We start from the raw sequence: 14,280 nt of genomic DNA on the forward strand, positions 1-14,280 counted from the left end.
CTAAAGAGAAAAAAAAAGACCGAAGTAAAACGTGGTGATTTGCCTGGGACAAATATTCGGTTGCAATTTAAAAGATTCATAATCGAGAAAATTTCGTCAATACTGTACTTGCATCATTAACTACAACAGGTACCCAAAAAAAAGAATTATTTTTTAAAAGCTATATATATTCAAATTGTTTACAAAACAACATTATCCCCTTCAAAAGACTCTCTATCACAAGTAAAACAATTGTCCCACTTGTGCTTCCATTGTTGAAATTTTTTTTGTAGTGATCTTTAGTAAAGGCTAACAGCTCCTCCCTCGTTTTTTTCCCTTGTTGTCAGACTGGTGTCCTTTCGTGCCTCTTTTCATTCATGAAAATAAGAAAAATTCGCATTGCCGTGGCCTTCTCCAACAGACACCACAGCGCGTAGAGTATCAGCAACCAAACTGACAGCCTGCAGTCGCGGGTTGCCCGCCTCGCAGGCACACCGAAGCACAACACAAGCGACAGGAAATATTGATGAACGGCCACTACAGCAGCAGCAACAACAACAACACTGCAAAGACACCAGCGGCCACCAGGGGCCACTACCCGCCCACATAAACATAAGAAAGAGGTCGCTGCAGATCCCGGAACAATTTTCACACGCCAAACCACGTGATGGAAAATAGTTCCGAGGTACTCATCCACCGAAGCGCTATAAAGGACGGCGCTCGGCCGCACATCGGCAGTTCATCGACCGCCAGCAGACGTGGATAGCTGCCGCCCCAGCAGCCCGGCTTGGATCTTCTCGCTGATCTCTGGATTAGGCTTGGTATATAGCGGAGAAGTCTATGGCGGACACTAGAATGAAATTATTTCTGTTGTTTACTACAGGGTAAAAAGTATTTAAACTGAGAAACTCTGGTAGGTTGTATGGACATGAAAACAAATATTTTTCTCTAATGTAATTTTTTCCTATGAGGATTATTTAAACTGGTGGAGGCTGTATTACGATCTTCAGTTGTAGGCAACTGCTGTCCACCAGTGTAGTAGTGCATTGTCTCTGTTTACTAATGGAGCAATACACCTGGGGTGAGTACACTGATATGGTTGGTGCGTACTACGTAGCGCACCACAACGGACGAGCTGCACATCAGGTTTGTCAACAACAATATCCCAATTGTCTTGCAGCATGTGGAGCGGGATCGTTCAATCAGCACTCGTGTGATTACACGTAACATGAGGACGAATCAGACGAATGTAAGAATAGTCCTTCGAGAGCAACTGTTACGTCCATTTCACATACAGAGTGTCCAAAACCTGGAACCAGTTGATTATTCACCCAGAGCACAGTTTTCGCAGTGCTACCTGAAACAGTGTGAAATGCGTCCTACATTACCATCCTCTGTGTTGTTTACCGGCGAAGCAACTTTGGGGTGTCATGGGGTCTTCAACATCCACAATTCACATGTTTGGAGTGAGGATAACCCACAATCAATAGTTGCTAGCGCTCATCAAGTGCGATTCTTCGTTAATGTGTGGGTCGGTGTTGTTGGGGACTGTTTAATTGGGCCGTATCTGCTACCTAAGCCATTAAATGGGAGGAACTAATTTTCCCTCCAGAGCATTGCCAGAATTGCTGGAAGACGTCCTGCTCCCTACAAGACAACGCATGTCGTTCCAACATGATAGGGCGCCGGCACATTTCACTCGTCATGTGCGTCGATTCTGGACCAACGGTTCACAGACACATGGATTGGCAGAGAATTCAGGACACTCCTGATGTTTTGCCCGTGTCAGACAGAACATGATCTGACGGAGTAACCTTTGTTTACGTGTCAATGGAGGCATATTTGAAAATCTACTGTAATTGAAATTGGGTTGTGTTAATGTGTTGTCTCTTGGTCACTTAAAAATGGAAAACTGTTTGTTGGTTTAATTAAATTGCCGCCAAAGAAGTCTTCCTCTACCTGATTAAATACTCCTCATAGGGAAAAATGACATTAGGGAAAAATATGTTTTGTAGACGGTTTAAATACTTTTCAACATGTATATTATTCTTGTATGTAGTTGTAATTCGAAGACGGATCTCTATTTTGCGTTGGTGTTATACTTGCAGAATTTGTTTTGGTTAATTGAAGAGTACAATAAATTGTTTTCGGACTTTGATCCTTAGTTTAGTCTGCTTACGCAGAAATAGCACGCACAGAGGTAGGTTAGTCGAGTAAGGTTCGTGGGGCAGCGGGAAAACGCCTTTTTAGCCAAAAACTGTCTAACGGAGGTGACTGTGTGTCCCGCCGAGCTGTCGTGGTGGAAGAACCAGACTCCTGTCTGCCGCTAAACTTGTGTTACAATCCACTGAATCGAGCTGCAAGATAAGTCACTAATCTCTGACAGTTGATCGATTGCAGATAGGTGCCGCTCGGTGGGAGTGTGGACCGGCCAGATGACACAATGGTTAGCGCACCACAAGGTTGGCAGGGTGGCGACACCTACAACGTGCTGACATGAGGAACGTTTCCAACCGATTTCTCATACACAAACAGCAGTTCAGTGAACGGATGGGGACGTTTGCAAGACAACAACAATCTGCGCGAACAGTTCGAAGACGTTTGCAGCAGCATGGACTATCAGCTCTGAGACCATGGCTGCGGTTACCCTTGACACTGCATCACAGACAGGACTGCATGCGATGGTGTACTCAACGACGAACATGGGTGCAAAAAATTTTTCGGATCAATCCAGGTTCTGTTTACAGCATCATGATGGTCGCATCCGTGTTCGGCGACATCGCGGAGAACGCACATTGGAAGCGTGTATTCGTCATCGCCATACTGGCGTATCACCCAGCGTGATGGTATGGGGTGCCATTGATTACACGTCTCGGTCACCTCTTGTTTGCACTGACGGCACTTTGAACAGTGGACGTTACATTTCAGATGTGTTACGACCCATGGCTCTACCCTTCATTCGATCCCTGCGAAATCCTACATTTCAGCAGGGTAGTGCACGACCGCATGTTGCAAGTCCTGTACGGGCCTTTCTGGATACAGAAAATGTTCGACTGCTGCCCTGGCCAGCATATTCTCCAGATCTCTCACCAATTGAAAAGTCTGGTCAATGGTGGCCGAGCAACTGGCTCGTCACAATACGCCAGTCACTACTCTTGATGAACTGTGGTATCGTGTAGAAGCTGCATGCGCAGCTGTACCTGTACACGCCATACAAGCTTTGTTTGACTCAATGCCCAGCCGTATCAAGGCCGTTTTTACGGCCAGAGGTGGTTGTTCTTGGTACTGATTTCTCAGGATCTATGCTCCCAAATTGCGTGAAAATGTAATCACATGTCAGTTCTAGTATAACATATTTGTCCAATGAATACCCGATTTTCATCTGTATTTCTTTTTGGTGTAGCAACTTTAAAGGCCAGTAGTGTGTCTGTCAGGAACTTCGACACGAATTTAGCCTGGCGCTTGCCCTAGCGCCTGGAGATAGGCGAATTGCACGACACGGTAGTTAAAGGCGTTGCTTAACGCTCAGGCGCTAGTCCAGCCGCCAGGCTCCTCTGATGAGGAAATTCCCGAAGGTACTTTTGGAACGTGATGAACAAATATGATTGGGTGGTTCGGAGTGTGTTACAGAACTACGGGGTCTTAAGCGGGATACTTTGCAGTTTTTATTCACACTGTGGGTGTTACCGAATTAGGCGGTCGTAGGAGGGACCTTCTGCCATGTCATTCGCTCCCATGTTGATGTTGCACTCCCGCGTGGTCACGCTACAAGACGGCAAAAGAGCTTTGGAAAAGAATAAGTACCCTCAGATGCTTCGCATAACGTGCAATTTCGTCGATTGGTTCTCAACGGTCCCTAGTGGTTTTATCCCGAACACGAGAAAAATTGCGGTCACGCTGCCCTCCAAAGGAGTACGATCACGCTCAATGGGTATGGAGCCCACAGTGTCCTTAGAGAAGCGTTGAAATGTGCGCGGGTGTTAACAGTTTCAAAACATCTTCCTGTTTCCCATTGCACTGCTTACTGTCGTTTTCAGTTCGGAAATGTGTGACAACCAAGACCCTACGGGAACCGGTGGCTTCGTTGACGCCCTTTATGCCGCCCTGCGAGGCACTTTCTTGCCGAGTCAGAGTGGCGGTGTGTTGAAATGTCTTCCTGGGCCACCGGCGAGAAAATCGCGTCGTTTCAGCTACGTGTGCCGCGTTTCTGATCTTCACGGTACAGACGTCAAAAGAAGGGGGTGAAATGTGTGTAAGATGGGCTGTGACGACCATCTTATCGTGTGTCACGGCGACAGTGGAGTTGGCCAGATTTTCGGTGAAATTTTGTGGCATTTTGAAACCATTAACCCACCTCGTAGCTCACGTGAATTTTTGAGCTGTGGCCTTGGTTTACCATGCTGTTTGGAGCGTCGCCGATTTCCAGGGTGACCATGCTTTTGCACCATTACAAGAGGAAAGTTGTAGGCACCTTCGAGCCAAATTGCAAAGTTATATGTCGTAACGGGGGCTATTATGGGACATCGAAAAAGTGATCCTCGAATCCTCTAATGTTGTTTCACAGTGTATTTATCTGGTATATTGGGGCGGGAGGTGGTGGGAGGGGGGGAGCGTGCATTTTCCGCCACATCACACTTACTTGTAGCCTGTGTGCTGGCGTGAGAACAATCTCACCTGCGAGAGTGTTTGTAAACAGAAGTCGAGGCGTTGTGAGCAGTGGAGCCTCCTGCAGCCGGCATGGCGTCCAGGGTCGGTAGCCGCGCCACTGGGTTGCTTGCGAGTCGTTGTATACGAGCTGCGATCGCGGAAGCCTGCTTACACCTTAGTGGTCACGAGACACCAGCGATGTATCCTTCAGCCGGCGTTATTAAGGGCAGCGTAGTACCTCCGCAGGCCTCCCCCCCCCCCTTTCCATCCTCTTTTTCCCCGCCTACCCTCTCTCTGCCCCCCTTCTCTCCCCCGAGTCCTTTTGCATTTCTCGCTTCTGCCTTTTCCCATTTCCTCTCGTGTCTGCCCTGACGTCCTCCCCCCCCCCCACCCCTTATAAGTCCAATACTTCCTTCGGTCGCCCCCCCCTTTCGTTTTTCCTCTCCTCCCTCCTTGTTTTCCCCCTCATCTGTGCAGGTCCCCGCCCCCCCCCCCCCCCCCCCCATCTCCCCTTGGCTAATGGAGTGTCATCTTTGTACCGACATTTTAGAGCAGTGTTTACAGTGAATGTTCAGTGTTGTGTGTCTTTTCCGAAGTGTTGCAAACGGAAATCATACTGTCGTTGGGTGTGATTATTATATATAGTCCATGCTGCTGCAAACGTCGTCGAACTGTTCGTGCAGATGGTTGTTGTCTTGCAAACGTCGCCATCTGTTGACTCACGGATCCAGACGTGGCAGCACGATCCGTTACGCCATGCGGATAAAATGCCTGTCATCCCGACTGCTAGAGATACGAGGCCATTGGGATGCAGCACGGCGTTGCGTATTACCCTCCTCAACCCACCGATTCCATATTCTGCTAACAGTCATTGGATCTCGACCAACGCGAGCAGCAATGTCGCGATACGATGAACCGCAATCACGAGAGGCTACAATCCGACCCGTATCAAAGTCGGAAACGTGATGGTGCGCATTTCTCCTCCTTACACGAGGCATCACAACAACGTTTCACCAGGCAACGGCGGTCAACTGCTGTTTGTGTATGAGAAATCAGTTGGAAACGTTCGTCATGTCAGCACGTTGTAGGTGTCGTCACTGGCGACAACCTTGTGTGAATGCTCTGAAAGGCCACTCATTGGCATATCACAGCATCTTCTTCCTGTCGGTTACATTTCGCGTCCGTAGCACGTCATCTTCGTGGTGTAGCAATTTTAATGGCCAGTACTGTACATTTGTAACGTACCGAATAAAGCTGAGTTTGTGGGACCTAGGATGTTGCTGAGCTAGGCTACAGTTTGGAACCGCGCGACCGCTACGGTCGCTGGTTCGAATCCTGCCTCGGACATGGGTGTGTATGATGTCCTTGCGTCAGTTAGGTTTAAGTGTTTCTAAGTTCTAGGCCACTGATGACCCCAGAAGTTAAGTCCCATAGTGCTCAGAGTTGTTTACATTTTTGTTAATGTTGCACTCACGTGCGATCACACACCACAGGAGAGCGGGAAGTAGGAGGGCTTGAGAAACTCTTTGATGCTTCGGATAAGGCTCAAACTGCATCGTAATGTTTTTAACGGTCCCTAGCAAACATTGCCGTCACACTACGATCGTAAGGGGTCATATCACTTTCAATGCGGCTGCAGCCTCATGAAGCCCTTGGAGCAAGGTTTAAACGTCCAGGCGGCGGCACCACTCTCCTGACGTTTTTGATCACGAAATGTACGGCAATCGGCGCCCCGGGGGAAGAAGTAGTTCCACTGACGCTTTTATGCGACCTCCGAACGCCTTTTTTTTTGTCGATTCTGAATGGTGGTATCTCTGAAATGCTTTGCTCGAGCACCCACAAGGAAACCGCGCGGTTTCAACGCTTTGTGTTGCGATTCAGACCTCCAGCATTTGAGACTTTTGCGTCGCATCGGGAGGCTGTTGTAGCGTTTCGAAAAAGTGATCCATCAATTCCATTGCGCAGTGTAGTTCTACAAGTTGTAAGGGATCCGTGATCCCACGAACATAGATGCTAGTATCCGACGCCCGGGTCGACAGCAGACAGGAGTCGATTGTTGAGCGCTGCAGAAGGCAGTTAGACGAGTGTCGAGTGACCGGTCGTACTAGAGAGTGTCGACCAAGCGGTGGTGCTGCTATAGAGACGGGCAAGAAGGCTGGTCTAGTTGTAAACGTTGATATTCACCGGAGTGTGACGAGTGAGCACGTCCCTGATCGTCGTGGGGTTGACCCTCACTAATACCGATTCACGAGTGATAGGAAACCAAAAGTGACAAGTGCCGAATTACGTGTTTCGCGTCAACCGCGTCGGCCAGCAACAACCATGGATTGAAGTGAGGATTGTTGTGAATGTTAACCATCAGCATTGCGTGTGACAAAGTACTGAAAATCAGCAACTAATAAAAAGATATAGCTGTAATTAGACATGTAAGGCGAAGGTAGCAACTGCCTCAGGATTTGTGTGTTAGTAGGAAATACATATCAGTTTGCACATCGCAAACTTTATGGTCCTTAATAATAGACAAACTTTCAATCATTCCACTATTCAGCCTCAGAACAGCCGCACTTGGTTGAAATACCCCCGAAACCATAGCAGAAAAACCGATAGGCTTCCACCCTTTAAGCACACTGTCATATAATCATAATGGCTTCGATAAATTACACAAAATCCAATAAAGAACATAATGGGGGTGTTTCAAAGTATACAACATTTTACGCACCATGAAATTCTGTATCTGAGAGATTAACAACATATTCCAGACAGCTTAAACACTGTATACAGCCCATGAATGGGTAGAACGCGAATCCCTCCTCCTCTTGAGTGAAAGGTTAAATGCTATTTGTTTCGTGTGATCAACAATAAGGAGAGAAAGCGGAATTATCTTAATGACGGGACCGGCTGTAAAAACGTCACTATCAAACGTTGTTGGTCCGTCGCTGGCACGTGACCGTGAAAGAAGTATGATTTCAACGCTAGTAACTTTGATGCATATCAGTGCCTCTTTGAAAAAGATCGGACTTGGTGAAGCTAATTTTGAATAAAAGCAGGTTATTTCATTGACCATGCAATACCCATTAAAGGCAGCAGCAATGACGGCACATCAATAGCACCACCGTATTCGTAACACCCAACTTCATTAGCCGCTCAGCGTTGTAAAGGAGTGAAAATATTTAAAACGAAAGCAGGAGGTGGCAGGGGTAAAATATAGGGAGCGAAAGGCTATTTACAATTTGTATTGAAACCAGATGGCAGTTATAAGAGTTGAGGGACATGAAAGGGAAGCAGTGGTTGGGAAGGGAGTGAGACAGGGTTGTAGCCTCTCCCCAATGTTATTCAATCTGTATATTGAGCAGGCAGTAAAGGATACAAAAGAAAAATTCGGAATAGGCATTAAAATCCATGGAGAAGGAATAAAAATTTTGATATTCGCCGATGACATTGTAATTCTGTCAGAGACACCAAACGCCTTGGAAGAGCAGTTGAACAGAATGGACAGTGTCTTGAAAGGAGGATATAAAATGGACATCAACAAAAGCAAAATGAGGGTAACGGAATGTAGTCGAATTAAGTCGGGTGATGCTGAGGGTATTAGATTAGGAAATGAGACACTTAAAGTAGTAAAGGAGTTTTGCTATTTGGGGAGCAAAATAACTGATGATGGTCGAAGTACAGAGGATATAAAATGTAAACTGGCAATGGAAAGGAAAGCGTTTCTGAAGAAGAGAAATTTGTTAACATAGAGTATAGATTTAACTGTAAGGATGTCGTTTCTGAAAGTATTTTTTTGGAGTGTAGCCATGCATGGAAGTGAAACCGGACGATAAATAGTTTGGACAAGAAGAGAATAGAAGCTTTTGAAATGTGGTGCTACAGAAGAATGCTGAAGATTATATGGGTAGATCACATAACTAATGAGGAGGTATTGAATAGGATTGGGGAGGGGTTTGTGGCACAATTTGACTAGAAGAAGGGATCGGTTGATTCTGTGGCATCAAGGGATCACCAATTTAGTAATGGAGGGCAACGTGGAGGGTAAAAATCGTAGAGGGAGACCAAGAGATGAATACACTAAACAGATTCAGAAGGATGTAGGCTGCAGTAGGTACTGGGGGATGAAGAAGCTTGCACAGAATAGAGTACCATGGAGAGCTGCATCAAACCAGTCTGAGGACTGAAGACCACAACAACAACAAAAAAGCAATATTGCTTTCAATAGAGCTGTAAATCACATGTTGTAATTCTAAATTGTACAACAACATCACCACTTTCTGCTTTCAGTGCAGACACAAAAGAATGCAAGAAGCAACTGATAAAAGAAGAACCGAGCTAAAGGTATCAGTTGGTACTTTTTTAGCAAAAATGTAATGAAAGTAGTACAGAGAGATTATAATTTCTACGTCAGCTCAGGCCTTGGGCGGCTGTGGACTATTTTCATAGTGTACAAGTACACAGCCCCGTTGAGTAGCGTTGCCACAGATTTTCTGCAGTCTACTTCACGACACCTTTCAACAAATCATCATTCTTCACTTATTCTCGTGTAGGGGAGTTCATTACTATATTATCGCCACAGTTCACTCGTATTATAGAATCACTCAATGTATACAGCTTGTTTCCGAAGTGACGGCCGATATTCAGAGATAAGAACTATGGGCGCTTGTTCATGTTCGCTATTTTGAAACAGAGTTCTTCTAATGAACAAGTGTTCATAACTTTTAAGGTGTGGAGTTTAGAGCACATGTTTGATGGACATTTTTTCCTTGTTTTGGTCCATAGTGCCATTACCCAAAATATAGAAAGCAAAGAGCCTGAAGTGAAGGTATGTTTCACATTATCGAAGATCAAGAATTGCTCTCAGCTCTTTAGGTAAGCGTTTTAGAACCCATATCTACTTGGCTTTTATGTTTCGAATGATCATTCCTGTCACATCTCTGATTACTGACCGTCACTTCTGAAACGCCCTTTGCAGGATACATATAAATGACGTAGTAAAAAGATTTCTAGTTCATAAATTTCATAATTATGATTCCGTACCTTAATAGGTAGAAGCAATACCCTAATAGGATCAGTTTCTTTGTCCGACTGTCAGTATGTCTGCGTGACTGTTAAAAAGCCGTTTTCTCAAGAAATGGTAGACGTTGTAATGGTACATGAATTACGTAACCATTACGGCACCTCACCTCAACCTCTCGATACCAGCAATATTCTACTGTGCTTCTGTAAAATAGTTAACATATTTCTTTGACAACATTCAGATTTGGTTTCATTAATGTAGAGGTACTTCGATACATGGAAATGTATATATTACAATGATATTATTCTTATGTGTATTTTTTCTTTTTTTCACTATGATCTTTGACGTACTTGTAAATTTGATTTCTGGGTGCGTAAGCGGTTATTAGAGTCAAGCTTTGGTCGTGATGTTAAAAAGACGCAAATTGTAGTCAGTTTATGAAATGTGAAATTTAACAGTGAGGAAGATATTTTCAAGTATGTTTTATTTTGGGAAGTCATGTTTTGGAACGAGTCACGTGATATTGCAATAAAAGCAATAACAAAGAAGTGTAACTTAAATTCGGAGTGCTGATTACTTTTTTTACATCACCATTGTGCTAACTTGCAAAAGTTTAATCTTCAAGGATGGTTTATGAAACAAATCTATAAAACTTTTCAACATCGCAGAATAACACCTAGGCCTCTTTGCATCCGAGCTTGGAATCATCATCACCTAGATTTTCGACGAATGAGCCAACGAGACCAGCGTGGGAAACACGAAAAGATGAGTGCCTAGTTTATCCATTCTTTCATGAAATGACTTTATTAACTGTGGTCTAATGTCACGTGCCACATAATATAACTTTGTTGTTGCCCGAAAATGCAATATTTAGCAGCTTGAGCAACACTACAATCATAAAAAAATTTTGACCTTTGTTGTGGTAGGGTTGTTACAACGTATCAGTTTGAAATTTATGCAGCGTACTGAGGTCCACGGTCCCTTGGCGGTGTAAAAAAGCTTCTGCATCACAGCAAACAATGCCACGTATTTTGATACTCGGAAACTTACTTTTTGAAACCTATGAGGTACTTCCTGTTGACGTAGAATCATCAAATTTGGTAAGAAGTAAGATTTAATAGGACAAATAAAGGAAAAAATCGAAAATTTTAATCTGTAATTACGTTAAAGTAAAAAATATTTCGTTTGTTATTTCCTAAGGTGTGATGGAGCAATCGTGCAGTTAAATCAGAAACGCCTTTGCACAACTCATGTGGTTGTGCTGAAGTAAAGGTTATTACTACATAAATTATTCCTCACAAGACATAGATTATAAATGAAATAGAATTATGAAATCCACGCGCTATGGGGACATCGTTTCAGAGTTTATTTTCTATAACAACTTTTTGCTTTGTTTTGTAGCGGAAACCACTACTCCCTTTCTTATTACGCACCTCAACGTGCGTTCAGCAGCTTCAACTTTTTTCTAAGGTTCATGACAGGCACAACATGCGGCCTCAGTAGACCCATTTTCACGCTAACCCTGATCGTGTCGTTTGAATGTCTTAACGGTACCACGTGTGCGACTCAGCGCCGACAAATCCCTGTCGTACCCTGGGACTGCGGCCGGGTGCTAGAGCTCACACCCAGATGGCAATACAATGCGGTGTCTACCGTGTTAGGGCGCCTGCGCGTGTGACATTACTCGTTTATGAGCTCGAGGATATCCTTCTTCCGCGATCCGTACTACACTCAAGCAGCGACTCGCGGGAGTGTATAACACTCTTGTCTGCTACTGCTATATCATAACCTTAAAGTTGGAGGCAGGTCGTGAAATAAAAACTTGTTAGAGTAATTATGGTATAAAGCAACAGAGCACTGTTACCCTCTTAGAGGAATTTTGTTACGTTGATCGTGTTGTACGTAACGGAGGTGGCTTATCGGAAGTGGAAGTCAGAATTACGTAAATATTTAAACAGTAACAAACAATATTTTACCTATCTACACTGTTCAAAGGATAAAGAAAACGGTCGCCAGCCTTATTAGGCAAGAGAGTGATTGACATTCTTGTTTAAGAAAATAAGTATGAGTAACTTTAACAGACAAACACAACCTATATTTTTCCATACGTGAGTGAAATGAACTTGGGCACCTGAATATGTTTATGTTAAAAAAAATTCTAACAGTTGTAAGATAACATGGCTATTTGAATAATGGCAACAGAAAACGACATATACTTTTGCCTTCAAGGCTTGTTCAAACTGAATCGTCTCAATAATATTACTATCAATATTGACTGAAGAATCATAAAACAGGCATAGGTTCAATATTACTTTTCAAACATTTTCCTATCTTATAAAAAAAAATTGTAAATGTAGTTCACTGCAAAATTCTAAACTGGTCATAAGTTAAGTCTCTCTCTCTCTCTCTCTCTCTCTCTCTCTCTCTCTCAGCTAAATACTTTTCTATTTAGAATGAAAGTTAAATGTGCTTCACTAACAACGAATTTCTCACTGATTTTTGAATAAAAGAAGTTACTGTTTTCATATGTAGTGGTCGTTCTATCAATTGTTATTTAGCATGAGCACAATAGACAAACTATAGCTCCAGTTACAACATTAATATGCACTTTCAATACACAAAAGAAACCAGTGCTTAGCAAGCATGAGTATATAACTTTCCACAACTGCAGTTTTCCACTTTTACTACTGAGACACAAAATTAACATATTTGTAAGATACTGACCCACCTTTTGCTATTTACAACAAGCAGCAATGTGATCATTTACTAAGCAAAACTTTATAAGCCTCAGTCTTAAGAACTTTTAATTTTGAGGTTGGCAACAACATATTAATAAGCAGTTTTAATACGAAAATTATTTTCAGCAAGCATCATTTACTTTAACTCACTCTCTTGCCACATTAACTTTAACTTTCTTTTTGTTATGTTCAAGAGGCATTATTAGCAAAAAACTGGGATTTAACGCTCTTTCAGTAAGGACACTCGGTAATCACTTTAGTTCAAACGGGGAGGAACCTGAAAGGTGTTACCATAAGAAAAAAAATCAAGGTAGGTACATAAATTCAGTTATAAGTTACCTTATATTTGTGCACACTAAAACATCCAATGAGCTGATCCTTTACTGCACATTGCTATAGTGCTCCATTACAGTGATTGCGCAGTGTGGTGGCGATTGCGTGTTGGTAGCTGGATTTGCAGGTAGAACTGCTGGACTCTGTCATATCTTGGTGGCGATGATACATACCAATTTCAGAGTAGCTCCAGCTATTTGTCCATCCATCCGAGGCATTGCAAAACGTCAGTAAAAGCCTCTCTTGGAACCAGCACAATATACAACTTTTACATGGGCAGTTCACAGTTTGGTAGCTCGTCCCCGACTGACTCTTGTTCCACCTTTTCTACCTAGGCCAACCACAACATGCGCGCGCTACTAAGTTCCGTTCCCGAGGGGAACTGCACTACCTCTTACACACAAAATAACTAATAATCCTAAGTGAAGGATAGTAGTTTACATAACAGCATACAATCATTTTAAACAAAACATATCATTTGCACATATAGGTAGTTCTAAACAAAATTATTTAAACAAATTCGAAATATATACAATAAGGTTTGTCTCCCTCCAATTGGGACAAAGAATTTAAATGACAGATATACTACATTGTATAGAATCAAACCATGACATCAAAGTTTTAAGAAAGAAAGTAGTATACAATTTTGTGTTATTGATTCAATCAAACAACGTTTACGGAAGCTCAACAATGTAACATTAAATAAAGCAAAAAGAAAAATAAATCAGTAGAGTATTAGAGCTATGGTGTAACAACTGGACCCAGGTAAGTGAAGTTTTCACCTGTGTGTAGCGTCTGCGTCAGTGAAACTGTCCGGTTGCACTGTTGGAAACATGCCAGACACAGGATTTCACTCGCACGTTACCCAGTATGTTAATACTCTTATTCCAGTCCCAAACGTTTAATTGCTTTTAGGTACACTAACAGATTTCATAATAGCTCCGATATTGGTTTTCATATGGTTCAAATGGCTCTAAGCACTATGAGGTCATCAGTCCCCTAGCCTTAAAACTACTTAAGCCTAACTATCCGAAGGACATCACACACATCCATGCCCGAGGCAGGATTCGAACCTGCAACCGTAGCACCAGCGTGGTTCCGGACTGAAGCGTCTAGAACCGCTTGACCACAATGGCCAGTTACTGGTTCTCACTTTAGAGATCTATCATTTGTATTACACGAACATACTTCAAATTAGTTACTGCATATCTCGTTAGTCTTAATGAAACTCAAAAATATTTTCATTTCGTTGAGAAAGACGATATTAATTTCGCATCCATCGTTGCATTGTTTTCTTGTAACAGAAGTTTACACATTATGTAATAGCACCCTTCTATCGATGACTACTGACGAGATTTAGCAGATTCCACTTTAAAGATTTACTGTTACATGGAATCTGCATGACTTAAAGCTTCAACAACAGATCGTTACCTATATTGCAAAATAGATCACCTGCTCGAAGCAGACTTACTACCGTGTGTGTGTGTGCGTGTGTGTGTGTGTGTGTGTGTGTGTGTGTGTGTGTGTGTGTGTGTGTGTGTGTGTGTGTGTGTGTGTGTGTGTGTGTGTGTG

The sequence above is a fragment of the Schistocerca gregaria genome, chromosome 9, assembly GCF_023897955.1.
Source record: "Schistocerca gregaria isolate iqSchGreg1 chromosome 9, iqSchGreg1.2, whole genome shotgun sequence".
NCBI lineage: Eukaryota > Metazoa > Arthropoda > Insecta > Orthoptera > Acrididae > Schistocerca > Schistocerca gregaria.